The sequence below is a fragment of the Tyto alba genome, unplaced genomic scaffold (assembly GCF_018691265.1).
Source record: "Tyto alba isolate M040663 unplaced genomic scaffold, T.alba_DEE_v4.0 Super-Scaffold_3, whole genome shotgun sequence".
NCBI lineage: Eukaryota > Metazoa > Chordata > Aves > Strigiformes > Tytonidae > Tyto > Tyto alba.
The window spans coordinates 10,578,291-10,605,645 of record NW_024881304.1 but is presented as its reverse complement, the minus strand read 5'-3'; the positions used below and the strand labels follow the sequence as shown (position 1 = coordinate 10,605,645).

General features: G+C 37.4%; 1 protein-coding gene across 7 annotated transcripts in view; it reads left to right on the top strand.

The window, feature by feature from the left end:
* Positions 1-27,355, top strand: part of FHIT (fragile histidine triad diadenosine triphosphatase) — a 620,021-nt gene that overhangs the window by 363,178 nt on the left and 229,488 nt on the right. The window lies entirely within an intron of this gene.

Here is a 27,355-nt window from a genome sequence, read left to right as displayed (position 1 = left end):
TCATGTCAGATAATTTGGCTGGTTTTCTTGGTTTTGTTTTAATTATTAAAAAAAAAAAACAAAACAAAACAAAACAAAACGTTTTTTTTACATTTTGGCTTGTGAAGTTATAGGTTCTCTGTTTGTTTTTTCTTTTTTTTTTTTTTTCCTGTTTAGCCAGTGATCTCCAGAAGAAACTATTTAACAGCACTAGACCTCCCATTCCTGTTTATTTTAGTTGTGGAAAAAATAATAGAGTAGCAGATGAACATGAATATCAGCATTTTCTCTAAGACTTTCATTGTCATTCATAAGAAACATTTCAAAATACTGCTTTCCTGTTTCCTTTGGCCTGTCTAGGCTGCATTAGCCGGACTGTACCCTTTCCAGTGAGATTAAGTAAGTGCGTTTCTTTTGGGGGCAGAACACAGTATTCTCTAATAAAACACATCTGGTATAGCTGAAGGATCAGTCATGAGCTGACCTAAATGTGGGTTGGAAGTGCTCCTGAGGGGACACTTCTTTCTTTGATCCTTTTGATCTTTTTTAAATCCTTAGAAGTGGCAGCCCAGCTATATAAATAGTTCCCACTCCTAATTAAAAGCTCTACCTTGCAGACACAGGAATCTATGGACTTTGCTAAGTAAGTCTTAAGTGACACTGTTTTGTGTTTACCTTTCTTTCGGTCAGTGTCTCTTCCCTTCACAGAAACTCTTTTCTTGGAGGGAACAGTCACAGGTAAATGTCATATAGCTTTTTAAGAAAACTCTATTCATGCAGTTAAATTTAATTAACCCAAATCTGCTTCGAAAGAGTGTTTTCAGTGATTACTCCATAGCTTGTCAAGGTGTCCCCAGCAATAGGTCTCTCCCTGGAGTGTGACACTGCTGAATCCTATCAGATTTATATGCAACCTAGTTATAAAGGTAGTGGAACAGAGAGAGAGGTGAAGTTGTGCTGCTCAGCAAAACTGTCCAGAACTAGGAAACAAAAGCTGAAGTGATTGATTGTGTGAAGATTTCCACAAATGATACCTAAATTAAAACATTAAGCTAATGACTTTAAAGAAAATTGCTTTGCCATGTGCAATTTATTCAGTAGAGAGAAAGCAAATGTGGTTTTACTAATAACACACACAAAAAAAAAAAAGACTGAAATCAAATTGAGCAAAGGAACCTTACTTCTTTCCTTCTTTCTCTGTCGCCGTCTCCTTGGAGCTTCAAAACTGAGCGGCTGTCAGAATTTTTCATCTGTTTGACCTGTTGCAGGAGAGGTCAGCACTGATCAGTGACTATACTTTTTAACAGACAGAGGGCTGTAATTGAGAATAATTCCTCTGCAATTTGGTAGGCAGGGGTTATTTCAAACTGGCTTTCAAAGGCAGTGCCAGAATGAAAATGTTAGCAACTCCGTAAGTAAGTTTTTATTGTGGGACTGCAGATTTCTTTTTTGTTTTGTTTCTGAATTTTTATCCCTAATGAAACAACTGCAGAACAGAAGCACTCACATTTTAAACATGAGTGTTTCTTCCAGGAATGACTTGAAGTCTAATCAGTTTTTACCATCTCCTGGGGTGCCCTGCAGCTAACAGGAGAAGGAGCCCAGAAAGCAGTATTTGCTCCAAGTGACAAAGTGCCAGTTCTGAGGGCTCAGATGCCCTGGGCTGGACGTGTGGCACAGAGAGCTGAACTTCGGGTCATTTGAATACAACTAGCAGAGTGCAAATTCTGAATAAGAAATATGTTTGTGCTTCAGTTACATACCTTTACTCTTCTTATTGATTACGTAAATTAATATGTTGGACTTGATTATGTAAATTGAGTTGGTTTAGATCACAGCCGGGGCTGAGTACAATGACTATTTGGGATTATTTGGCATGATACAGTATTATTTCCTTCCTCTCACTGGATATGACTGCATACTCCCAACAGGCCAAAGCACAATTAATTTGGAAACATGATCAAATTCTGCAATCATTACTGGATGTTGTCCACAGTCTCTAGAGACCACTGATAAAAACAACAATAGACTAAGACATGGTAGTCCTCTCATCCAAAGTCTAATTACAAAGTTATACACTTTGGTTCTCAAAGGACAGCCTTTTAGCAGAACTTCAGCATCTTTGGATTCTCTTTTTGCATTATATCTACAAATTTATCCATCTTTCTTTTACAAAGCATGAGACAGTCTAAATGTATAACTTCAGTCTGGTGCAATGTTCTTAAAGGCTTTATCACTGATGGATTGACTGGTGTGATTTCTGTGGGTGTGAACAACTAAGAAATTTTTTTTTTTTTTTTAGTATTTATAAACAACCATAGTAAGGACAGGGAAGTGGTTCAGAATTCTCACAACTTTGTTCCTGGTGGTGCACTTGGGACAGAAAAACTTTTCTTTGACCTTGTCTTAGATTTACTTGTTCCCAGCAGACTCTAATTATGATCACTTTCATTTTTTTATTGATCGATAATTTAAAAAAAGCAGCCAGAGTTCAAGGGCAGATACAGGCCAAAATTATTACATAGCTTGAATAACAGGAGAAGTTTTACTCTAAGAATTTGAGAATTTAGCTGAAATCACAATTTAAATATCCACCATGACTGGAGTATTAAGTGTCAGGCAGCCATTATTTATGTTAGCATTTTGTTAGCTTAAAGACATCTTATTGATGTGTGATAAAATTCTGTTTTTCTTAAATCTTAGTGTTCTGAGTATAATATACAATTTTTAATCTTTGTTATCTCCAAATTACTAAATATTAATTTATACTAAATTTCTTTCTCATCTTGAGTACCACTAGGTATGCCATCCTTCCTCAAGATGGAGTAATAACTTGAAAAACAGCAAGGATACACTTATTCCTACTTTTTTAGATGTCTGTGATCTTGTGAAAAACATTATACTGGTGCCTGTGTTTAGAATTTACATATTTTTTCTAGAATTCAGAGGTCTAATAGGAACTAGTCTAGTTATTGCAGCATAGGCATCTAACAAATATTTACACTGTCTGATTTTAGTTCCATCAGCCCTGGTTAGCACATTAGACTCCATGTTGCACATTTGCTTTTCCATAGGGAAAAAGGCTATTCCATTGGAATAGGACAGCCTATGAAGACTGAGTTCCCAAAGAAGTACCTGAGTGATTTTATATGCATTGGCATTGTGAATACATTAAGATGTATGTAGAGGATAAAATATAACAAACTTTGATTCATACTTCTAGCAGGTTTATCTGTATATGAATAGTTACTTTACTGTTCTTACATTCAAACTATGTTTCAAGTTTCAAAATATATATTTTTTTTAAAACTGATTAATGACAATGAATGTAATGATGTGATTTTTCTTTTCACTGACAAAGTAAAATGGATTCACTATTTTTGCGGTTTTTCTTGCTGTTTTTCCTCAAGGTTTTTGGAACAGATTAGGAAGAATTACTGTGCTGTATAATGACACATCCCAGCTAGTTCTGCTGGTAATACAGACTGTCAGCAAACATTTTGATTGATGTAAATGTAGAAACAATTGGGCTACCTGAAATACATAACAGATGGAATGGAGCAGAGCTTCATTTGACACAGATAACAATAAGTAAATTTTTCATTTTTGTAATTTATAAAGAAAACAAAACAAATTTTGAGACATTTAGTTTTGTCATATTCTAAAATAAAATATTTTCCTTTTCCAGAATAAGATTTAAAGCCATTTCCTTGAAAGATACTTATTTTTTTTAAGTTCCAAGTGAAAATGTAACATTTTAATTTTGTTAAAGAAACCATTTTTCTAACCTATGATCTGTCAGTAAATTTTAATAATTTTAATTTTCCACTTGAATTATTTTTCATCTTTTTTTTTTTTTTCAGTTTTGTATGATCTAAATGTCTGGCTTGGTTTTCCATCTGATTTCTAATGTGTGAGAGTTTATTTTAGTATACATGGGAAGGATATTCATTCTAATTAAGTTTCTCTCAATAGCTTTATGAGAGAAAATTTTCTTTCTAGGGTAGATGTAAACACAAACACTGTGGAAGCCTGGTTCTGAGGTCCTGCTGTCACAGCAAAAACATCAGTAAATATTAAACATACCATTTGGCCCATCAATATCTCCAGAAGGCACAGAGACAAACGCGTGGGATGTCAAATCGTCATTGGGATTTTGCACTGCATCTTTAGATAAAGTTCTATGACTTATTCTAAGTATTTTTATTGGTAAAGCTGTTCACAGAAGTTTTATTTATAGTTTTATCATCTTTATGATGAAGTGCTAAAAGACACAGAAAAAAAGAATTTATGTTAATCTTCATAAAAATCTTAGCCTATGTGGACATACCACTGATCTGGGTTTTGTGGAGGGGTTTGGTTTGGTTATTCTGTTTTCTCTTCCCCAAGAAAGACATTAGTAAGAAATGACAGCTTATGATCTTAGGTGGTTGTATCCTGAAAGAGTTCCAGTGGGTATTCTGAAAATTATTTTTTTTCTTTTATTTTATTTCTTGTGTGGGTTTTTATAGGCATAAATTTTAGGGGAAAATTTGCTGAAGTCCCATTGCCACTCAACCGACTTCACAAGTTAGCTGGGAAAGAACTCAAGATACCACTTGAGTCATAAATGCAGTCACTCCTGTGATGCTATTAAAAGTCTCCGCCTAAAGAAATCCATTGATGCACTATATTCTAATTTACAGTTCTGTGACTCACATTTGTAGCTATCAGCACCAGCTGCCAACACAGTCAAATAAATTTCAGCAATTCAGGGTATACTGATTTACGATAAGATCCCTTAGAAGGATGCTCAGGAAAACAGATACTGAAAAAAATAAATGTTACTGTATATTGCAAAATGATCTTGTGTTCATTCCATTTTCCAAATAAGATTACCAAATAGGCAGTAAAATTATGTCAAGATCATCTGCATTAAAATGGCTATTAAAAGTTAAAGGTGCCAAAGTACCTTCTGTAATTTTCCCCTGCTCTTTATAATAGCACCCTGTGATGCTTGAAATTGGAATTGGATTGTCATCTGAAATGTTACTGTCTTCTCATCGTTGTACTTATGAATGCTGTTGTTGAGAAATGTGTTGAAAAAGACATACTGTGTTAAAATCTGCTCCTTTACAATACTGGTGAGGCAATGGCAGTGGTACCTGCAATGTGTCTTCCTGTTGAGATTCATTATGAGTGTCCATCAAGTGGATCTGTTGTCGATCTTTCTGATGCATACACCAAGACATGAATCTTTACAACCATCTCTTTTATAGCTGAATCACCAATTGTTACTTTTTGTGAAAACAGTCATTATAAAATTGTTTCCTGCATATGTAAGGAGAAAACAGTGGTCACAGGAAGGTTAGATGAACAGAAGGAAGGTTAGGTGAGCAGAGCAATGTGCTGAAGAGGAGCAGAGCCCCATGTCCTGATCAGGGTGATGCACAGCAGGGAACAGGAGTTCAAAGCACCTTACACTGCACTTTAAAGACTTTCTTCCATTAAATCACTCTTCATTTCTTTTAACTGTAGTGGTGAGATATCATGAAATATCAAAGGTTTTATACACATAAGAGTGGAAATCAAGTGAACCAATATTTTCCAGTGTGGCCATTGGTCATGGTTGTCAGTGGCCAGCGCAGTGCACGATAAGAGGAGGTACATGTTCCAGATCTGTTCACTTTGGGATAGATTCCTGTGGTGATATTGGTGAAACCAAGGCTGGTTTTGTCCACTACTTCCCACTCCATATCCCTAAACAACAACCTGTTCTCATGATACTGTTTGAAATAATTTAAGAGATGTTATTTTAGACTTCAAAGGGGTTATTCCATTTTTGCTCATTCTGATTTGTCATTGTTGTGGAAACTCCCAAACCACTTAACAATTAAAAAAAGCAAAATTTATTTTTATACACAATTAATCAACATTCTGCAAATATACTTATAACAGGTCCAAATGTCCATGAGAGGAGAACAAACTATCACAACACAAACTTCTGTGGTTTAACAACAACCCAAAACACCAACCAGGGGTTTAATGACAACCCAAAACGCTCAAATCACTCACCTAATAAAAGTTGAGGACTCTCAACCTCGAGGAACATCTCAGGGCAGCATCTCAACCCGTAGGAACCCCGAGGATTCTCCTTGGGCAGTGTCCCAACCCAAGGGGAGGGTCCTTACCTGCAGCACACTGCTCCGGGCGGGACGACTCCATTTATACCCGAGCTGAATCTGACCTGTGGTCAATACCAGCCCATATTGGCCAAAGACCCCAACTACTGAAAAGCCTTGAGAACAAGGGCACAGGAAAGGTTCAACATCCAGGGAGCCACAATTTCATTGGGCGGGTGCACCTATCACAGTCATTTCCAGTTTAAAACTTGTACTCTGATGGCTTATTTTCATGACATAGACTTGGGCCATTCTGCAATGATGTTTACTGAAAGAATATGAATCTGTTGTGCATTTAACATGGTCAAGATTTCATCTTTCCCCTTATTTTCTGCTGCAGGGTAGTTTCATGTATTTCCCCTTGCCATATCCACCATACCATACTGGGGGAGTTACTTGCCTTTTCCACATTGTATATACTAAGAAGTTGCTATACTCACATGGGATTAAAGGCTCTCTGTGTGGGAAAGGCTTTTCAGGAGGGCTCTGATTCTGACTGAAATCTGTCTGCTGCTGTTACTATCCACATTGAATAATAGTGATGCTATGGACCCATGTTCATGGGTCTAATTCTGCAGAAATGGAGAGAAACATTCAGGTGGTGTAAACTGTGGTAGTGCCAGTGTTTACCACCTTTGACTCATTGGTCACTAGATTCATGCCAGTAAGTTATTTGAGACCCAACCTGTATCAGAGAGGTTACTTGTGTGAGAGCATTTGCAGGATCATATTTTGTGTTTGTGCTCTGAAGTAATAAATCTCATAGGGAAGAGTGTCATTTTTACATGGTATTTTAGACATAAAATCTGTTTGATGTTTAGGGTAGAAAATTTGATTAAAAATCGGGAATTAAAAATTTTAGTACCTCATAATTTGATGGTACCTGTCAACTTCCAGCCCAAGCTATGCATTTCAAATTCATGGGATGTTTACTTGAAAATAAATGACAAAATTATGCAGTGTGGATTGTTTTTTTTTTTTTTTTTCTTTTACTTCAGAATGTAGCTTTTGTATCTCTTTATGGAATATTTTTACGAGCTCCTGATAACCATCAAAAGTGGATTTGTGTGTAATTGGTTTAACTGAAAAATAATATGCTAAGATGGAGATGCAAGTTCTGGCTTTCCACGGTAATACCTCTGTTATATTGCTTTGGGTTATTCCTGCTATTTACAGAGTACTTCAAAACCACCTACCTGACTCTGGTTTCTGAACTTATTTTTTCTTTTTATGCTATGCCCATCAAAAGCATTTAAATTCCATTTAGTGCTTTGTAAGCCAACGCTAACATTTTGTGTTTTGCAAAAGACAGCTGTAAGGATACTTATTTTCCTCTTTAAAGTCTTTTACAGTTTCTTTACCTATATAGTCTTAGAATAATTCCCTTGTCTTCACCACTGAAATGCTTCTGCTACCAATCTGACCACTTTAAGCTCATCTGGGCTGTTTTCCTTTTCATCAGTTCATTTGCCAAGAAAACGTTTGCTTTCCCCTGCATTTCATGAGATATTGGTGAAATTACTGACCAGAAATAAAAACTGACAGATTTTAGTGCATTTAATGACACTATAACATCCCTGCCCTCCACCATTAGCCACACTGATCTTAATAACATACAACAAATGGCACCACAACAGGTTCCAGGTGGAATAATTTCAGCTGAAAAACTGCCCTTGAGCTTGCCTGAAGACAAGCCAGTTGTCCCAATCTTTCTGTGTTATAGCTGAGGATGGAATAGCATCCTTTTCCCAAAAAGTGAAATCATATGAAAATGCACATAGGGGAAGATAGCAGCTTCAGCTGGGAATTACTGCTCTTCTCATAAAGGAAATCACAAACATGTCCAGGCTTTTCCAGTGCAAGTCACAGCAATGTGGCCCTAAATAATTGAAGACGATTTAGGTAGAAATGTTTTCCTTTGCCCAGTGAGTGTGTTTCAGATGAAGGGCTCTATCTCATAGCTGGACAGTAACTTCTCAAACTCTGCCTGAACAGGGTTATTACCCCAAGAAAGTGAAAAACAGCAGCACTGAAGTAGTGCTGAAGATATGACTTACCAAATACCAGTATTTTAAAACTTCCTGTATAAAGATAGTTTTAAGCCACATAACCTGGTGCTTGCAATGACAATTTAAAAAGTAGCAGAAGTTCTTATAAGCCCTATCAGTCACTGCTCTAATTTGCAGTGCTTGCAATTCTTTCTCCTACATTTTCTCAAGTCACACGATAGAGAGGAAATGAAGAAAAGAGTGAATGTGTCCTTAACTCAGGCAAACCAAAAGCTCTGCTGTCATTTCGTGGTGATTCTACTGCAGGTGCAAGGCAGAAGGTTGGGTTTTATTTATTATTCACTTCATTAAAAACAGCCCCCCATCCAACTCTCTTTTATACACCATTTCCCTTCACTGATCCTTAACTGGTGTAACAATATTCTTTATTTTTAATTAAAAATTAGAATTAATCTTTTTGACTTAAGCCTTTTAACTGCTGTGTAACACAACTGCAGTTAAGCTTCTCCTGCTGCTTTTAGCTTGTGCTTGTTTTAAAAGGATTTGTTACAGAGTGACTTAATTTGTATGTATCTAAGTGCATGCTCTATCAATAAAGGCTTGATAATTTGATTTGGTCACTGCATTTCTGGTATGACCCATTTTATCACCTCTGTAAATTCCACTGAAAGGCTTTGCATTGGTCATATACCTATATTTATTGTGAATACAGTATGCACTGTGACATTGCTCTCTAACCTGTCAGAGCAATTAAATTGTACCCTGAAAACAGGCTAAATAATCTTAAACAACATGAATATACCTAATTTCCCAAATCTGAGAGCAGTTTCTCTCCTGCTGTCTTACATGCTCACAGCATCATCCGAGTAATATTTTTGGCTTTTCAGCCTATTTTTAGTGTGCTGTTTGTTTTACATTTATCTACATAACAAATGTGGGAGATTATATAGAAGAGAGGAATGGAGTCCCTTGACCTACATGAACTTGAAGCTGGGTAGCAGCAGCATTTCTGATTTGATCTGACAACACCTGGTTAATTGATGCATTATCTGTCCTGGTTGTTACTTTTTGAGATGACACTCTGTGATCTTCTTCCCTACCTGTCTGTGCTCTTCCCAACCTCAGTTGATCAGGGCATTTTTTGGGGGGGGGAGATGGTGGATGACTGTTCAGGCCCATGACCCTTCCCCAAGCTATGTAGAAAGAGGTTCTGGCTGATCGTAGGCAGAAATAATTTCCTTTCTGAAGTAGCAATGTCACCTATCTGTAAGCCTCTTGCCTTCTGTATGAACTGTTCCGGAGCTTGAGACAGAGCTGAGAAAAGCCATGTAGCTCTGGCTGCCATCCTTGTCCTCACAGTAGAGATCCCTCCAACTGCATAGGCAAGAGGATGGATGTGTATCTCACCTCTGGATTCTTCGTGGATCTTTAACCCTTTCTGATAAGGGTTGCTTACTAGCCCTTTTTCAGATGTTCAGATACTGAGCCTGTATGCCTATGTGTTCCTTAGTATTCAGCAGATGTCCTTTAGCCAGCTTTATCTTTGGTCATTATATCAAAGCCATAATCTGCTTTGGAGGAGAAGATGTTCATATTTGCTCTGCAAGAACCCTAGCAGAGTGAAGCTTGCCACTGGTTTTATTGCCAGAAAAAAGAGACTACAGCTTCACTGCTTATATGCTGGATGGGATGAGGTCCCAGCCAAGGGTAAAATATAGGCAGACAACTGAGAGTTACAGATATGGATTGTATAAATGGCTTCTTTCAATCAAAGATAAAATACAGTTTTCCAGTTCTGAGGAGTGACCAGGTTGTGAGCACTGCCCTTTGAGAATGAAGCCCAGCATTTCTTCTGCAAGTGTTTAAATACTGTGTCAATCTTAATCTTGACCTAGTTTAGCTTTATTTCCTTAACAACATTTGATCTGTGTGAATGGGCTGTTTATTGCTCTTAGAAAAGACAAGGGTAGTATTTGCCTTGTGTTGGCATATCCATGTACCTTTGACTTTTAAGATGTTCACAGTTTGTTTTATAAAGCATCTGTCTATGCTATTGACACTCCTGTAAATGTACACACTACATAGTGCATCACACCAGATTAACACCCTTCTACACAGTATAAAACACTGTTCCATCTTAATGAACAACTCTCCTCCTCATTTCACAGTATTCACCTAAACCTACAGCAACAGATTGGCCATATATCATGTCTTAAAAGTCAGTTGATGTGGACCAAAGGATTGGAGGAAGTGGGTTTCAGCATTCGGTCCTTTACTACAGACCTCTATGTATGCTCATGAGCTTTCCTCATCCTCCAGAAAAAGTGCACAAACACTTCTTCCTCTTCCAGTCTCTCTTCTCCCTCTGTGTCTCTGCCATATGCACTGCCTGCTCTTTTATTCCAGATGTATGTGACCTCCTCAGCATTTTGTGTATTTCTCCTCTTTCTACTTGTGTGACAGCTTCTAGCTCATTCGAACACCTGTCTTTGTAAATCCTCCTTTCCCTACAAAACTCACCTTCCCCTGATGTTCTACTCCTATCTGTTTCCCATAATCCTGTACCCCTATATATTTATTTTTGTGCTTTATCCTTTTACGTGTCTCTTCTCTAATCTGTGAAGTGAAAAATCCAGTGCTTCTCTTCCTATTGATAATTGTGAAAAAAGGTGAAAGCTATGGAGTGATGGGATGACAAGTTCAGGGATCCTCCTCACCAGACTTTGTCTGTTGACCTTTTTCTGGTAACATGGACATCTCCTGGGTTGATAGCCTTGGCACTAACTTAGTTAAATCCAATTCCCATAGTAGACATTCTGTTTCCCTAGTTCGAGCTATGTCATGGTGCACCTCTTCTGAATAGCTAAGTTTCTGATTAGTGAAGACCTTCATCTGAATACAAGTTACAGCATGTGTCTGTATTATACACACACGCATTCTCCCTACTGCATGTTCCCCATATCTCTTGCCCACAAATTCACGTTTTCCTATATGGCCTTAGGGAGCTTCCTCTGCCTTCCCAGATGTTTCTTCTTTTCTGAGATGCATTGAAAGCATGTACATGCTGCTGATGTCAAGTGGCTGCCTGAACCTTGGGACTTCAGTGTAAGTCAACATTATTTTCTGTTCAGCTATTGTGCTTTGGGCAATTTATAGTGCTTTTGTTTCTTCTAGGTTGGTTTTGTCAAAGATCATCTTTGGCTTCTCTAATAATTTATGTCACAAACTAGTCCTCATGTCTTCAAGATGGGCCACCCAGACTGCCTATGAATATAGTAATCACTGCCGTGGCCAGGCATGTATTGTATTTAAACTGTTGTGCAATCGCTAACAGCTTAAGGCTGTTAGTTTGTGTCTTGCTGCTGCAGCTTCTTGAAAGATTTGTTACTGAGAATATCAACTGCTCTCAAACTTTTAATGAGACTGTACAGTGCATTTTTTCACCCTGCAAATTTCCAGCCCAATGTTCCTTACCATATTATCCTCAGTACAGCCTATGAAAGGGTTTCTGTATATTAAATCTAGTCCCCTGATCTGAGCTATGCTGTGTAATTTCACTAATGTTGCAGTCAGATTCTCTAATGTACACTTAAGGTGATTAGAAATAGTTTAGTGTTCTTTCTCTGTCTCTTACCCTCTTTATTTTTTCTATCACTGTTACCCGAAGGAATTAAGAGCAGAACTGCATGGAAACACATCTCTTGTTACATCATTGCTTCACATCGTCAAATTCCCTCTATAACATATTCAATACTCTGTAATTATTCCCACTGTAACAGTAGGAACACACTATTGGTAATTCCAGTGCTCTCTTTCACCACTAAAGTAACATTAGTTTTGTATTTAATATGACAGTATATCTAAGTTTAGTGTATCTCACAGTTTTACAACATTGGCATTCAGTGTACTGAGATTATCCATTTTCAACTGCTGCATATTAATGTTGGCTTTGTGTGTATGAACTTCTGTTTTATGAACATGCTGCAATGCACTGTGCTGAAATTTGTAGATAGGCATAACATAGCATTTTGGCTATGCAAGATAAAATTTCAGAGTATAGTAATAGCGCAGCTTTCTGACAAGTGTAAATGCTACTTGGAGAGAGTGCAGCAGAAAAGCTGAGGAACTAACCAGGAAGGTTTCTCCCAAATATTAGGAGAGGTCGGCAAGAGAAATTTTTATCCTTGTGCCATGCACTGGCATTCTTTTTGCTAGTTAAAAGAATTGCTAAGAGTGCATACATCTGCCAAGTCTCCTGTTCAGGCTGTGGTTTGAAAGTACAGTTAAATATTTAACACAAATCCAATGGAACAACAATTATCCTGCGATACCACTGTTCAGAGCATCACTGTAAATCTTTCTTCTTTTCAGAAACAGCCTAGTGGAGTCCAGTCTATGGGAGGGACGCATGGGTATCATTAGAGACAGCAGGATGTAAAAGGAGTAAGTGTGCCTGGAGTTTCACTTTCAGCTCTATACATCACTAGATTTCTTCACCATTTGTTTTCTCTGAAAGTGTCTTTTTGGTCTTTCACATGTGGCAACCATCGCAGAATGCCGAGGAGTCAAAGATTGTCCAGGACTTTCAGTCTAGCAGAGTAAATGAAGACTTCCTGGATTCCACCAACTCCTGAAATTTGCTTTGCTCTTCTTGCTAAGCCTGCTGAACATTACATATTCAATCTAATATCCTGGCTAAATTACAAGTTTCAGGATTACATTTATTTTATCTAAATTCCTCCTCCTGCACCATAATTACCATATTTTTCTTTGCTTCCCACATGTGAATATACACAGTGTTTTTTTGGTCCTTGTACTGAATATTTGTAGCCACCCTCAGTGAGGTTCTGTCAGCTCTGGAATAGTTACTCTTACTGACCCTAGAACTGGCTGCACTTTAGCTGAGGGTGTCATGATTCTTCTGTGCACAGTCTGCAGAACACTTGAAATTAAAAGCATTATGGACATATAATATGCTACTCAAATTTTCAAGCATGTCTGTAAAATTAATACAGTTTTATTTTTCAATTCATTGATAGTATATCATTCTGGCTATCCTTACTCCACCTGTATTTCTCACTAATGGCTCATTTAGGGCTCTACTTCTGGGAAAAAAAAAAATAAATAAAAAAACAGGTTAAAAAGGCAACATCCATGCCATCATCCACCTCATCTTGATGCTGTCTTGACTACCAGCCTAATGGCACACACAAGGCATGTTCCCTACCTTTCTTGTACAGAAGTGGTCTTTGACATTTCTAAAGGTTTTCAACCACTTTTCCCACTCTGAAGGTGAATTGCATTGCTTTGGGGTGAAAATAAACCATTGAAAAAATAAATTGTAAAATTTGATTGACAGAGCTTCCTTTCACAATCCCCGTGTTTCCAACTCCTCCTCTGCAGGAAGCAATTGTAAAGAACAATCTCTATCTGGCACTTAAAGACCTAGAAGCTATGTTTTCACCCTGACTGCAATTTCCAATCCAGGTTGCTTTGTGGGATCTTCAAATCGCATTGTGAAGGCTTAGATCACATTGGCTAACCTCGAGGATGTTCAGCTGCCACAACAGTTGATATAACAATTTTTCAAACATTTCCCTGATGCTATCCTCCTCCTAGAGAGAAAATGACATCTCTTCTTTATTCAGTCTGTGCATTACCTTTCTTATCTCTTTCCCCTTTCTGTGTCAAGGTAATGTCCATCAGCATGGGCAATGGATTAAGCTGTTTTTCTAAGGGCCACTAGGACCATTTTACTGTTTGGGTTACATGCAGGTTTTCACCTGATGTTACAGACCGTCCTGGCACATAGTTCCAAGCACTACTCAGGGACTTGACATCTGATAAAGCTTGCTTGATGAAGCCCAACATGCCAAGGTGGTCTTTCTAGTTTGATTTCTGCAGCGCTTTTGGTGCTCTTCCTTGGGATCTTTATAACAGCATTCACTTCTTTTTTTTTAAAAAAAAAAAAAAAGGAATGAGAGAACATAACTGTTCAAACTCAAGTGTTTTCTTAGAGAACAAAATCAACTGTTAAGTAAGCACCCTCTGACCTTTAAGCTTCAGATTACTTTGTATCCAATTCTACTGACAAGCTAAAAAGTACAGATACACAGAAGTTGAACACAAATACTTCTTTCAGTGAGGAACAGAATAATGTGTGCAATCATTTTATTTTATATTCCCTGGTTATTCTTGCTTTTTTAACTGAACAGTCAGTAGTTACAACTACTGCTAAAAGAAGATCTTTTATGGACAAAATAAGCTGGGCCTGCAAAACATTCCAAGTGATATAACTAGCACAGTGATCAGCTGCAACTCCTAAAAAGACAGACAAGAGGGTGCCCCTTTATTTTGGATATGGTGAAAGTGTTGCTGGATTAATGATTGGCATTGGAATAGGTCTGGAGCAGAGAATACTTGGTGGGTTTGGAAGCTGTACCCATTGGACAATGGCTGGAAGGTCTCTCTCTGGGCATTTGAGAAACATCAGTTTCTCAGTCCTTGTATGTTTTTTAAAGTGAAGATCATGGCTTGTGAAAAGTTCTTAAAGCTTGATGATGTCCAGGGAGCTTGAAAAAGACATTTTGAAACATCTAAACTAAAAGGTGAAAGAGTGATTTTCTCATGCATATAAATAGCTGTAAACATTAATTTTTTAAGACTCCTGGCAGTAAGGTCAAGCAGAGTTTCTTACCTGGTGTTTCGATTGTCCTCTAAGTTGTCAGTTCTGACAAAGGAAAAAGGCAGCTGGAAATGAGAGAAAGCAAAAAACAGATCTTGTCTGAGCTCACAGACATTAAAATGAAAGGCGTGCATCCTGCAAGGGAAAGCAGAGTTCTGCTGTTGCCTCGCAGGCTGCTGAGGTAAGTTGGGAGTAAACATCACTAAAGAATATTTATTCACCACTGGCTTGCAGGTAGCTCTCTGGAGTACTTTCTGTACAAGGTGTAAAAATCCAAGCAATATGACCTTCCCTGAGACATCTTCACATAGTACTCTTCAGTGTAAACCTCTAAAGGCAAAATAAATAAATTAAAGGAATCCCCAAACATAAGCATTTCTGTACTCACTAAATCATCCACTAAGTCACTCCAGGGCACAAGTGTTGGTGTACATTACCATGTTTATTAAACAGAAGTATTGAAAGCCTTTGTATGGTTTCTTTTTAAATTAAAGCTAGCTGTGTTACACCACCACATGTGTTTATAAACATATCTTAAGCATATTTGCAGGTATATTGAACATTTAATGCTTGCAGTGGCTGCTTAGCATAAAAAGGCTTCATATTCAAGGTTTTTTTTGCAGTTCCTTTGTATTAAATGGACAGTCTTGTAGAACAGACAGAACTTGTAGCACAGTCTAGTAGAAATCAGGAAATCCAGTATGGTAAATGTTTGTTAACTTTGCATTTATTATTATTCAGAAGAATTTGAAGATAAAATAAATAGAGTACAGTGTTCTGAACTTTCATACCTCCTTTCATCCACACACATACCTGCAGTAACACTTGCACATTGTTTCCCTGAAGGTGGCCTTGGTTTTGAAGTTAACAGAGGAGTTCTGTGTTCATAAACTCTAAAGCTGTTATCTGCACTTGCTAATGTCTGATTTCCATGACTTATGGGACTGAATCAGGGTTGTAAGTGAACTGGCTTTGGATCCTATAAAAATCCATGGACAAGACTCCAAATATGAGCATCTTCACTTTGTGCCCCTTTACAGGGAGACTACCTTCCTTTGGAGTTCATGCCAGATACCTATGTTGTGCCTGAAGGCAGAGAGAAACCATCAGTTGAGCCAGAGGCAGTTTCAGTAGGTCTACACAGGACATGCCTGTGGCTCTAGGCTGTCTCAGGACACGGGGAGCAAAAGAGGTTCTTCCCAGAGAAGCAGAACAAAACTTAGCAAAAGAAGAAGTTCAAACATGTGTTGAGACTAAAATTGTTTAAAATTATTGCTTTGTTCCCCCCAAAAAGGGGTCAAGTTTGAAATGTTTGTGTAAAAAACGAAACAAAAACAAACAAAACCCCCTGCTTTTATTAGGAGTAAATAGAGTTATTATGGGCAGCATTTCCATATGAGCTCAGACACACATGTCACAGAGAGAAGCGGAGTGTATGAGCACTCTTGAAAATCTGGGTCTTAGTCTTGTTTTCAAGTGTTTTCTAGAGCTGTGGAAATAGTTGGATGAAGAGTGTCTGAGTCTCTTAAATCACAAAGTAGAGAAAGAAAAGGTAATAGCTAGACACACTTCCACCCTACTCTTCAGACAGTGTATGGCATAAGGAACCAACCCAAGCTCTAAGAGAACTGCATGACTTCTGTCCTTTGTCAACAAAAATAGTGATTAGATTTCTCCTTGTTAGAGGGATGATATCATCTCCATTTTAGTTTGTACTTCCCAATGACCTGTTTCATTCTTATCTTTGTATACAGATTGCAAACTCTAAAAGCAGAAATTGTGGTTTTCTGTCACTCAGTGCCTGACATGATGGTTTCTGCCACAGCAGGAACAGCACGGGGATGGCAGGGATAGAACTGCAATGAGCAGGGCTTTAAACGTGGGATGGCAGCAGGTTTTATTTGCTTCTGAACTGCACTAGATTATGTCCCATCAGGTGAAGAGCTGACAACTACTTACATATTTCCCAGAAACATTGACTCTCTTGCATTCATGTTTTCTGACATATTTAAGGCATGAAGTCCAAATAGGAGAACACAAGAAGTCATACAAACCATTAAATCTTTCTCCTTCTATAATACATATAACAAAATTATACAACTCCACTAAAATCAAACTTGGTTAAGAAAAAAAAATAGGACTTGCATTGTGACTGTGTGTACCAAGTCCCAGCCTAGAGAAATTTTGTATAGTTTAATTATAAATCCTTGCAAACTGGGACTTATGCTAGTAGCAATGATACAGTCTTAACTGTGGAACAACTGCACGAACAATTTCATTAATGTAAGTAAGAGCAGTTGAACTAATGAAGCAAGGTCAAAGTAGACTCCTTTTACTGGATCTTTACATTTGATCACCGAAAACTACAGAAGTACAGATGAGATACGTTCTATTTGGCTGAAAGCACCTGTATCCTAAATAATTAACATGACATTTACAAGACTGTTTGCTTACTCTTTACCTCCTTTTTTTTTTTTTTTTTTACCAATTATTTCCAATAATGATGGCAAGTAGGTTTCTACTCCTGACTGAGTTAGTGATTATAATGTCAAAGGGACTTGTATAATGTCTTCTGTGTCTTAATAAACCTGTCAGCTAAGGTTACGTTGCTTTCTAATTTTCACCAGTGCAACATGCCGCTGCACAGCTGGGGAAAAATAGAGACTCGTGAGCACACAGCCCACTGTTGTGTGTATTTTATTATAAGATTGTGTCCTGATCAAAATATACAACATGGTTAAGCTTTGAGTTTACAGATTAATTCTACACTTTAAGCATCAGTCTGCTAATGCCTTTTTGTGTGGTTATTCTTGACCGTTTGATCTGTACTGTCAGACTTTTGCATCTTTTTTTCTTAGTTTCCTTGGCAATACTTCATTTTAACATGTGGAATATAAATTCCACTTGCAGCAGGGTGCAAACAATTAGTAATCAATAATAATAGCATCTAGGAAATCCTAATGAATTACTATGGAATATATATATCTTGATTTGTCTCTGTGTGTGCGTGTGTTTCAGAGCAAGCTAAAGCAAGAAGTTGTGGGGTAAGAATCCATAGCTCTGCAGATGGCTGGGAAGAAAAGCATCTCATTAGTTAGGTGGATGCAGTGGGAGCATTAGATTAATGGTTGCACTGTGTGAGTTCAGTCCCTTATATTTACTGTACATAATGATTTGCTTATATGTAAGTGAAGCCTTGAAAAGAGGTCTGTAGAGACAGTGCATTCAGATAATTGTGGTTTCTCCATTTTACTGAAATTTCCAGCAGATCAGCAGTGACTGTTCAAAGGAGAATCCTAGGTAACTCTTTTCCAGGCTTCCTGTACTGGTGCAACAGTTGCAGTCCTCAAATTTGTGTTTTAAAAACACCTTCAAATGGTAAAAGCCATTCTCAGGATTGCTTGGCTCTTCTTGCTGAGAATACAGCATGGCCAAACCATGGCAGCCTTCCTCTTCAGCCATGAATTGGCCTCTTTGGGTCCTGTCTTCAAGGTTTCCTATGGCCTAGGCCCATGGTAGTAAAGCCTCGCTGAGAGCCCTTGTTGGATAGACCAAGCCCCCTTGGAGACCCCTTAAAACTACTTCATAAGAGCAGAAGCCTTCTTTATCTTTTAGACAGCAAGTAGCACAGTGCAGTCTTGGGCTGTCAGCTGGGTGCTGGTATGCTTCATAACGGAAAGTGCTGGCAAGGGTAAAGTCACACGTCCTGGACAGGGATCATGCAACAGATTCACCTTGAAGCTACCAAGTCCCAGCCATCTTCTTCAAACAACTTGTATATGCATTTGATCTGCTTTTTCTACTGTAAATGTAGTGGTATATGCACATGGTATTATCACATTGAACAACTGGAAAAGAATAATTCTCCTAAGTGCAAAAGCAAACAACCATTGCATGCTGTTTTCCCCACTGAAAAAAGGAACACAAAATATTTGCTGTGCTGTCTAATGCACGATCAGCAGTAATGTAAACACAATGAAAGAGAGTACTGAGTGCAGGCTAGTAGCTGAGCAGATCAGAAAGACACAAGTTCCCAATTCTGTCAATATGCCGCTGCTCAGGACATCTGGCTACATCCTACATGCTTTTTTGCTATTTCCCTTCCCTCATCAGGAATCACTGCCACTGGATATTTATTTTTTCCTTTCTTGTTTTAGTCTATCTCCCTTTTTCCACAAGCATAATCTCTCTTCTTCCCTGAAATGTTTTTTCCTCCCACTCTTGCCTCTTATGAGTTTCCTTTTTCTTTGCCTCCCCAGCAGGGATCCATCACCTTGCCTGAGGGTGTCTCCTCTCCCACACACCAGGGAGAGAGGACCAGGTCCTCCCCATCCTCTGCAGCATGCATCATTTCCAAGCTAGGATTTAATCAGCCTCAGAAAAGAGCAATGGTACCTATAGCAGGGAAGGTGCAACTCTGAGTATATGACAAAGGATTATATGATTCAGTCCAGCATGCCAGACATGCATTCAGCATGGCGCTGGATTCTGCACTTCAGTTATTTGTGACAAATATGAGAATTCTTTTCTCTTCATCTCATCACATTTTCAAATTTGCATTGCGCGGAGCTAATCAATTATTAAAAGTGGCTCAAAATCTTCTCAAGACATATGGGGATTATTGGCATCTGTGTGTTTAAGTAAGCAGGTATTTTACAGCTTGAAAATAGCATATGCCTAAGGTTTTAATGTAACAATTTAGTTTTGAAGAGCTGCAGCAGCAACACAAGTGTCTGTAACTCACCTACCATATGCTGTGGTGTGAGGGGACAGCAACAAACACTTATGTTACATATCCTGTTTCTTTGCTGAAGCTGGCTAAAAATGTGTATTGAAATGTGTTTGGGCTTTTAAAATTGAAAATAACATCCATTTTAAAATATTTAAGTAAAAATGAGCATTTTAGTGGGCTGAGTTTAATATAGAAATAAAAATTGCCATGTGTACCGTGCAAGTCAGGTGTATGTTCAAAAGCACTGAATCCAGTGGATGCCACCAGACTTCTGTACCTCAGTCACTTAAGCACTACTGGCAATTCCATCTGGAAACCATTATTCCAGTTTCCATGTTTTTCAAGGTGTGCGAGTTTGCATACATCGATCATGATTTAAAGCATTTGTCCTTTATTTAGTTAACAAGAAGGCACAGCTGTTTGCTTGTTTCTCCCACCAATCTCTTTTGCAGCATAGCTGTCTCAGAGGACTAAACTTACCTTGAGTCTCACTACTCATGTAATTCACCGTATGTTTCGGGAAGGCATTTTCCCAATCTCTTCTGATATGCATCTTTCTCCTAATTAAAAAAAAAAAAAACAAAACAAAAAAAAAAAAAAAAAAAAAACCAAACAAACAACCAAAAAAACAGAGTATACCGCTTAAATAAGGTCTACACCAACAGGCATTTAGGATTTTATTTTATCCGATCTTACCGGGTTGATTAAGATGTTGAAGGCAAATTTGTCCATTTTTGACTTGGAGACTGAATTTAAGGTATAAATGATGCCATTTGTATTTTGGTAATTTATTTTCCTGCTTCTTTCTTTCCAAGTAATTTTTTAGAGAACATTAAAGGCATTGGCCCAAATACACAGCTCTAGCTGTGACTATAATCTTCCCCGTAGAAGAACGCTGTCTGACAAGGCTACTAATGTGTCACCTTCTAATAATCTGATAATTATAAATGATGGGAACACGAGCGTGGGATAGTTGAACACCAGCACACAACAGGCATTGCCTGCCTGATGTGATTACAGCACAAAAGGGCTGGGAGGTTATAAGCTGCAAGTCCAAGGGCCACCATACTTTAACCACCTGAAGCATGCTTTAATTACCCTGAGAGGCACAACCTGTCATGTTCAGTTGCTATTATGAGTATATTATGGGAATAAGGTGTTATTTATACATCAGAGAACTTACTGTGGACTTTATTTTGCCTTTTATGAATTTAGAAAAGAGGCTGAGTTTTGTCAGTAAATCTGGTGTTCTATTCTTTCAGGGGGAAAAAAGTATAATTTGTACTTTAATTAACATTTTTTTCTAGATTGGAGCCTGTTTTGCAACTAAGAGAGTGTTATTGGTTTGGAATTGATTTTTGTGTCATATGTTGTCATTTGACAAAAAACAGTTTTACTAAGCTGTTTGACATTAGAACAGCTGGTAATGTCACTTTTGTTAATGTCTTTAACCACATTTTTAACAAAACAGCAGATGCTCATCACAAAAGCCATTTTCCTCTTCCATCCAAATGTGTAAAATCAGCTAACTCACTGCTTCAATTAAAGCTGAGCCTTCTAAACAAGGGAACTGACCTGAAAACAGACAGCAGTTTTAGGAATGCCCTTTAGGTACATATCTGGTTAACACAAAGACCACCTTTATACCTATGAATTTCTTTTTCTGGAGAAATATGTTCTCCACTACATATGTTTGCTGCAAAGGGACCCCAGATTTGTTGCCTCTGAGTTTTGAAGGATCTGTTTCAATGCTGAAATACCCCGCAGTTATGGAAAAGAACTTACCATTACTATGTATACAGAACAATATGTTTTAGCATTAATGTGTCCTGTTTATTAATATGAATAATAATTACAACTGAATTGTTCAACAGCTAAGAGGAACTGCAATCTGGGATGTTATATACCTCAGATTGTAACATATGTAAAGATATTTGTGCTTATAAAAATGTGTCTGCATTTTGTCTGGTCTCATAAAAAAGGATTTCCAACCAGAACTGCATGTAAGTACATGCTACCAAGTAAGAACTTCCCCAGAATCTGTTCATTTCTTCTGGTGAGTGCAAATTTTATACGCATTTGACTTATGGTGAAAACAAAAGGCAATATGCATTTAGCAAATAAAAGCACATAGACCAATTTTTATGTTGTTATTTGAAGTTTCTCAGACATCTGAAGTTCACTTACATTAGATTTCAATTTGGCTTTCGCTGTCAAGGTGACAAACTCATCCTCTGTGTCGTGTTTTAGCAACACTTCATAAAATCTTAACTTGGATGGTGAAATGGGAAATGGTTTAATGGGGGATTATTTAACTTTCTCAGACATTTTAATAGGAAGAAGTTAAAATGAACCTCTAGAAATGGTAGCACAGTATTTTAAAAATAATTTTATATTTTTAATATAGCAATACCACCTTCCTCTGTTTTTTCAAAAATATTTTCTTTATTTTTAGCTGAAGGTCAGTTACAATACTGTAACTGTTACTAGGCAACAATTAAAAATACTATCTCTACAGCTTTTAAATTCTGCTTATTACATATGTTAAGCTTACACATGCTTCCTATAAAAAAGCAATTATTGGGTTCTTTTTGTATGTGTGGTGATAACAGCAAAAAAGACACATACTTCATGACCAAGAACCATGTAGTTCATATTCTGAAATCTACCTTTTAAAATATCTCTACATCTGTAACAATCTCTGATAATACAAACTTGTTAATTTTGTTACAAATTGTTATTGGCATAGAATAGTAAAATTATCAGTTCCACTTGAATGTTGAAAGCCTTTTCCTAATTTATCATTTTCCTGATAATCTTACAGATTCAACAGTACTACCCTTGCACTAGAATTGGGTGTATTGTGCTCCAAAATATCTGCTGCTGTTTTCTTCCATTTGTAGTCAATTAACATACCTGTTTGCATGATAACTTTCTCTGTGATTATTTTAAAAAATGCATGCGCTAGGCAGGCTAGCTGTAGGAAAAACAAATATTTACCAGCTAAGGCACAGTACTTATGGAGAGGGAAATTTATATTCATAATGGTGACCATTCAAGCTTTGTGCTGGATTACAGTATGTACACATTTTGGTTCAAGAAAAAAAAATTTCAGGTGGCTTCAAGTTGAGTGACAAATTGCAGTAAACTGAGCCCAGATTTCAGGTTCTGAACACTTACTATGAATTGCATCCAAACCATCTACTCTCTTGCACTCTAATTCCCTGACAAATTATACCTGTTCTACCTTTTGAAGATATCTCACTGAACAGCTAGAACTATAAAGTTAAATGATAAATGGTTGATTTAAGAACATCACAAGCAAAATTCCGACTGATTTACTGTGTTTAGAGTTTCATCCACTTAGACAAATGAAAAGTAAAATGTTTTTGGTTGTATTCCTTGTTTATATAGTATTATCTTATGGATTCTCATGAAGTAGAAAATGCTCCAGTAAAATTCCAGATGCAGGTAAAGTGAGTTTGTGTTGACCAAGGACTGGATGTTTAGTACCTGTTTAGCTAGTTAGGGAAGTAAAATACCACAGTCTGCAAGGTGAAAGGGTTTAATTTTGGGAAGTTTTTGTGAATAACACATATTTTTGAGATTTTTCAGAAACTGCAGGACTAGCCATAGACCTTCAGCAATTCATTCAACCTTTACTTGAAAATTGCTTACATGAAATGAAGAATTGTGTTCAGATTTTGTTCCAGTAGTGTTTTGGTACACTGTACTACTGCTCTCTCTTATTTTAAATGTGTTTTAAAAGTTTTATAAAGTACTGTAAAAACATTCTGTTTACTGCAGGTCATGTTTCTTTATGTATATGTGAATAGCCCTTAAGTGAAGAATAAAGTAAAATAATTCTTCATCTAATAAATTACAGATAGTAGCCTGTTTCAGTGGTTATAGAGTACAGCAGAGCAGGTAAAGTTTGAATATGTGTTGGAAGATTTTGTGTGACTGTATTCTGAGTTTATCAGAGGATGGTCCTTCTGCAAAGGGTCTTGGGCCCCTTATTTTGACTCTTCTGGAAAGTTTCCCCTCAGTATTTTTCTTCCTTACTGGGTACAGCTTATTACACTTGTGTCCAAACTTTTATGGCTTAGTTCATCTCTTCCTTCTTCGGCCCAAGTAATAGCCCTGAATGCTGACTAGTTTTTTCTTCTCAGTGGAAATCACAAGTCATATATTCCCTTCCTACCCTTCTTCTACACACAGAATGATATTTCCCTAAATAGAGCAGGTTTAGTTATTCAGTGATCTTTGAGCTGTTTTTTCTGAGTAGGTTTTTGTAGCAGGTTCTAGGGCCACAGCAATCACACTCTTCTAGCTCTTGGAGCCATATCCATGACTGTTTACATCTACTGTTTTAACTAATTTGAAGTATTGGGACAATCTCTGAGTTTTCAGCCAATCTCCAATAAATGCTTCTTGTTCTTGCTCTGAAATAGAATTTGCCCAAAACTCTTTAGATGATACTATGGTGCATGTGGTAGCTGTCACTGCTTCCAGCTCCTGCTATGTAGGGGCTTAGTCTCTCCTTCCTTTTTACTCAGATAGACAGTCAGTCTGTTTGGCTAGAGAATTGCTTCAAGGTGCCCTTTAACATTCCTTCCAGCAGTTGAAGGCTACACACATTTAAATGTGCAAAATATGTATCATATACCTGTACAGAGAGAGCTAGATATGGATGTTGACATAATGTAGTTATGTTACTATATTTTTGCTAAAGAAACACTTTCAGTCTCTAGAAAGCATGACCTAAAGGTTAGTAATCATCCTTCCATTGACTTCAGCTTGTGTCAGATCAATTCCTGATCACTATCTATATGCTATATAATAATCTGATTAAGTTTACAGATGAGCTTTAATTTCAATATCAATATTTTTCTAAAAACCTACAAATAAATATTGTTTAAAGGTGGGAAATAAAATCCCTAAAATACATTCTCCAAAAGAGTCAGTTATTAGTACTACCCATCTTTCAGTAATACTAGTAACTCAGAAGTCATGAAATGCTGAAGATTAGTATGCCCAAGACAAACTTGAATAATGTGTTAGTGCTATTCAGGGTGGTTATCAAATGCAAGCTGACAAGAAGTCAAGCTGAAATTTGCCATAAATGATTGCCAACTGTTTCTTTTGTTTTCAGAAAGTGTATATTTCTCTTGGAAGTTGAAATTCATTGAACTTGTTTCACTGAATTTTGATGGTAATTCCTTTTTAAATAATAGTTACTTGAGAACAATTTGGGTAAATAACTGTTAAGTATCTAGAAAAGAGCTATAGATTTCTGTAAATGATAATGTACATGCAGAATGTTGGTAGTTGTCAGTAACTACTGTCCTTCCATGCTATTACCTGTGCCTGAGTATAGTTGAATTGTTGAACTATTAAAATGTGTTAAACATCAAAAGCATGAACTTGTTTGTTTGGGGTTTTTTAAAATTTGTAATTTATATAGTGCACAAAATGATTTTAAAGGCACATACCAAAGTAGCAAAGTGGAGTTAGGAAATTCTCAAGTTAAATTTGCCTCTACAGTTGACTGGAAAATGTTTCCTTTTCTTCACTAGTTGGATCCAAACACAGAGTAGAAGCAATAGAGAATGTGGGGAGTCACATTTTCCTTCCATTTGGATTCAAACCTTGCATGGTCCATTGTGGTGGGGTGCTGCTGCTGAAGGGGGTGTCCCACACAAAAACAGGTTGCCATTGCAGAGTTTGTAATGGATTAAGCTGCAAAATTTCAGGAGGTGCCTACTGTAAACAGCATCAGGTTACAAACCATACATTATTGCTATTAATCTTGTTGCTTAATATGCTACTGGGAGAAACTGGTCTGTTATAGGAATAATCATTATATAAAGATTGTATAGGATAGCATAAATGACTACAGTTATGATTTTAAAGTAGTTTAAGTCAGCTGAATTTGAGCAGACATTTGTATAGGTGGCAAAAGAAATGTCCTGGTCAACTTTCTGAAGCTATGGGATAAATGGAGCTTCTTAGAAAAGATTTGTTGGAATCTTTCAGTCTGTGCAGAAAAACCCATGTAATTTTCCTCAGCTTGTTCCTCAGAAAGACCTTCACTATTATGGCCAAAATACTTTAAAAAACAACTAACAAACAAAAATCTTGAGACATGCAACTTAGAAAGTATCAGTACAAACTAATAAAACTTGTTGACATTACTAAGTAACTGTAAATAATGTGGAAAGTGACATTAATAAGAGGGGATATTCCCAACTGGAGGTCCTTTAACATTTCAGTCTATTTTCTGAGCTGACAGCAGGTACCCAGTCCATGACAATAGATGTGTGATAGAAATAGTGGTATAAAGATTTTTATGACAGTTCTGAGGCCTGTTTTGTACTGCAGCCCTCAAAAAATACAGATTTGCACATCTGGAGGGGAGGCATAGTGCAAAGGGAAGGAGTGGGGATGAACAAGAGTTGTTCAGCCACTGTTGCAGCCAGAATCTTCATACCATGAAACCATGGGTGTAGGCAATGTCTGTGTGGAGCAAATAGACAGCAAATTCAGGAGAGTCCATAGCTCCTGTGTAGCCACAAAGTGGAGTGTCATACAGAGTGTAGGAAGGAAGGAAAGAAAATGGTGTGACTGCATGTTCCTTGTGCAGACTGGGTGGTCTAACAGAGAATTAGACATGCTGATTTGGTCTTTCTTCATACCTTTTCCCTTGCAGGGAAAGTTCTAGAGTGCATTGTTGCAATGGTCTCTGTTTTGTACTGGGCTGTGGTGACTCCAGGTTTGTGTGCTTGAAATGCTCTTGGGGCTCCCTTCTTTGGAAGACTTGAGAAGTGCTGTTTCCCCAGGACCCATGTGCAAGCATGCCAGGGCTGTTTGCAAGGAATACATATATGTTGTATTCCAAGCTCCAGATTTTTTCAAACATTCATAGCTATGTCAGTGCTTTCAATAAGTTGTTCAATCAATCCTTTTCAGAGAGTTTCTGTTGCAAAGGTCTCTATTAGAGGTGATAAACATTTTCACTTGATAAAGGCAAGATAGAAACTGTTACAGGCAGGGCAAACTGAATTCTGGATTGTGATAACATGAACTATACTGGATGCTGTTGTGCATTTGCCATGACATTGTTGTGATGTTCTCTTTGTCTCAGCAACAACTAGACTTAGTGTCACATTGAGTGCAGAGAAAGACAAATGCCTGTGTTGAAGATGGTAGGGCAAAACATGCAATGACTGCTGTTTGGAAAGAAAAAAAAGTCAAAAAGAAATTACCTTTCTGAACAAGCATGAATATTTGCATTGTTGTGCAGAAAATGGCAATGCTGAGATTTTACTAGACACCTAAGACAAACTTTATTATATTACAGCTGGAACCTCCCAGACACTCCAAGCAGAGTGCTGCTACATGGACATGCCTTATTTTTGTTACCTATGCAGTAGGCCCAATTAATCTCAATGTTTTCAATTCTGTGTTTACAACCTTCCATATATCAGAACTTGCTAATGTGGGTCTTTGGTGAATGATGCAAGTATCTTCAGCAGCTTGCATAGCCAGTCTGTATTTACTCTCTGAATTCTCAGTATTTAATTCAAAGTATTTTGATATATATAACTGATAACTCTGCCCACAAATGCTTTTCACTGGAAATAGAGTTTCCCTTTCACTGCTCAGTTAGCAGCACTAGCAACAACTTGCTATCGTTCTGTACTTTAGAAAAGTCAAATAAATTGTATACAATATTTTGAGCTGAAGTTTTCCTTGATATGTGTGAATTTAGAGTTATTTTGTGAAA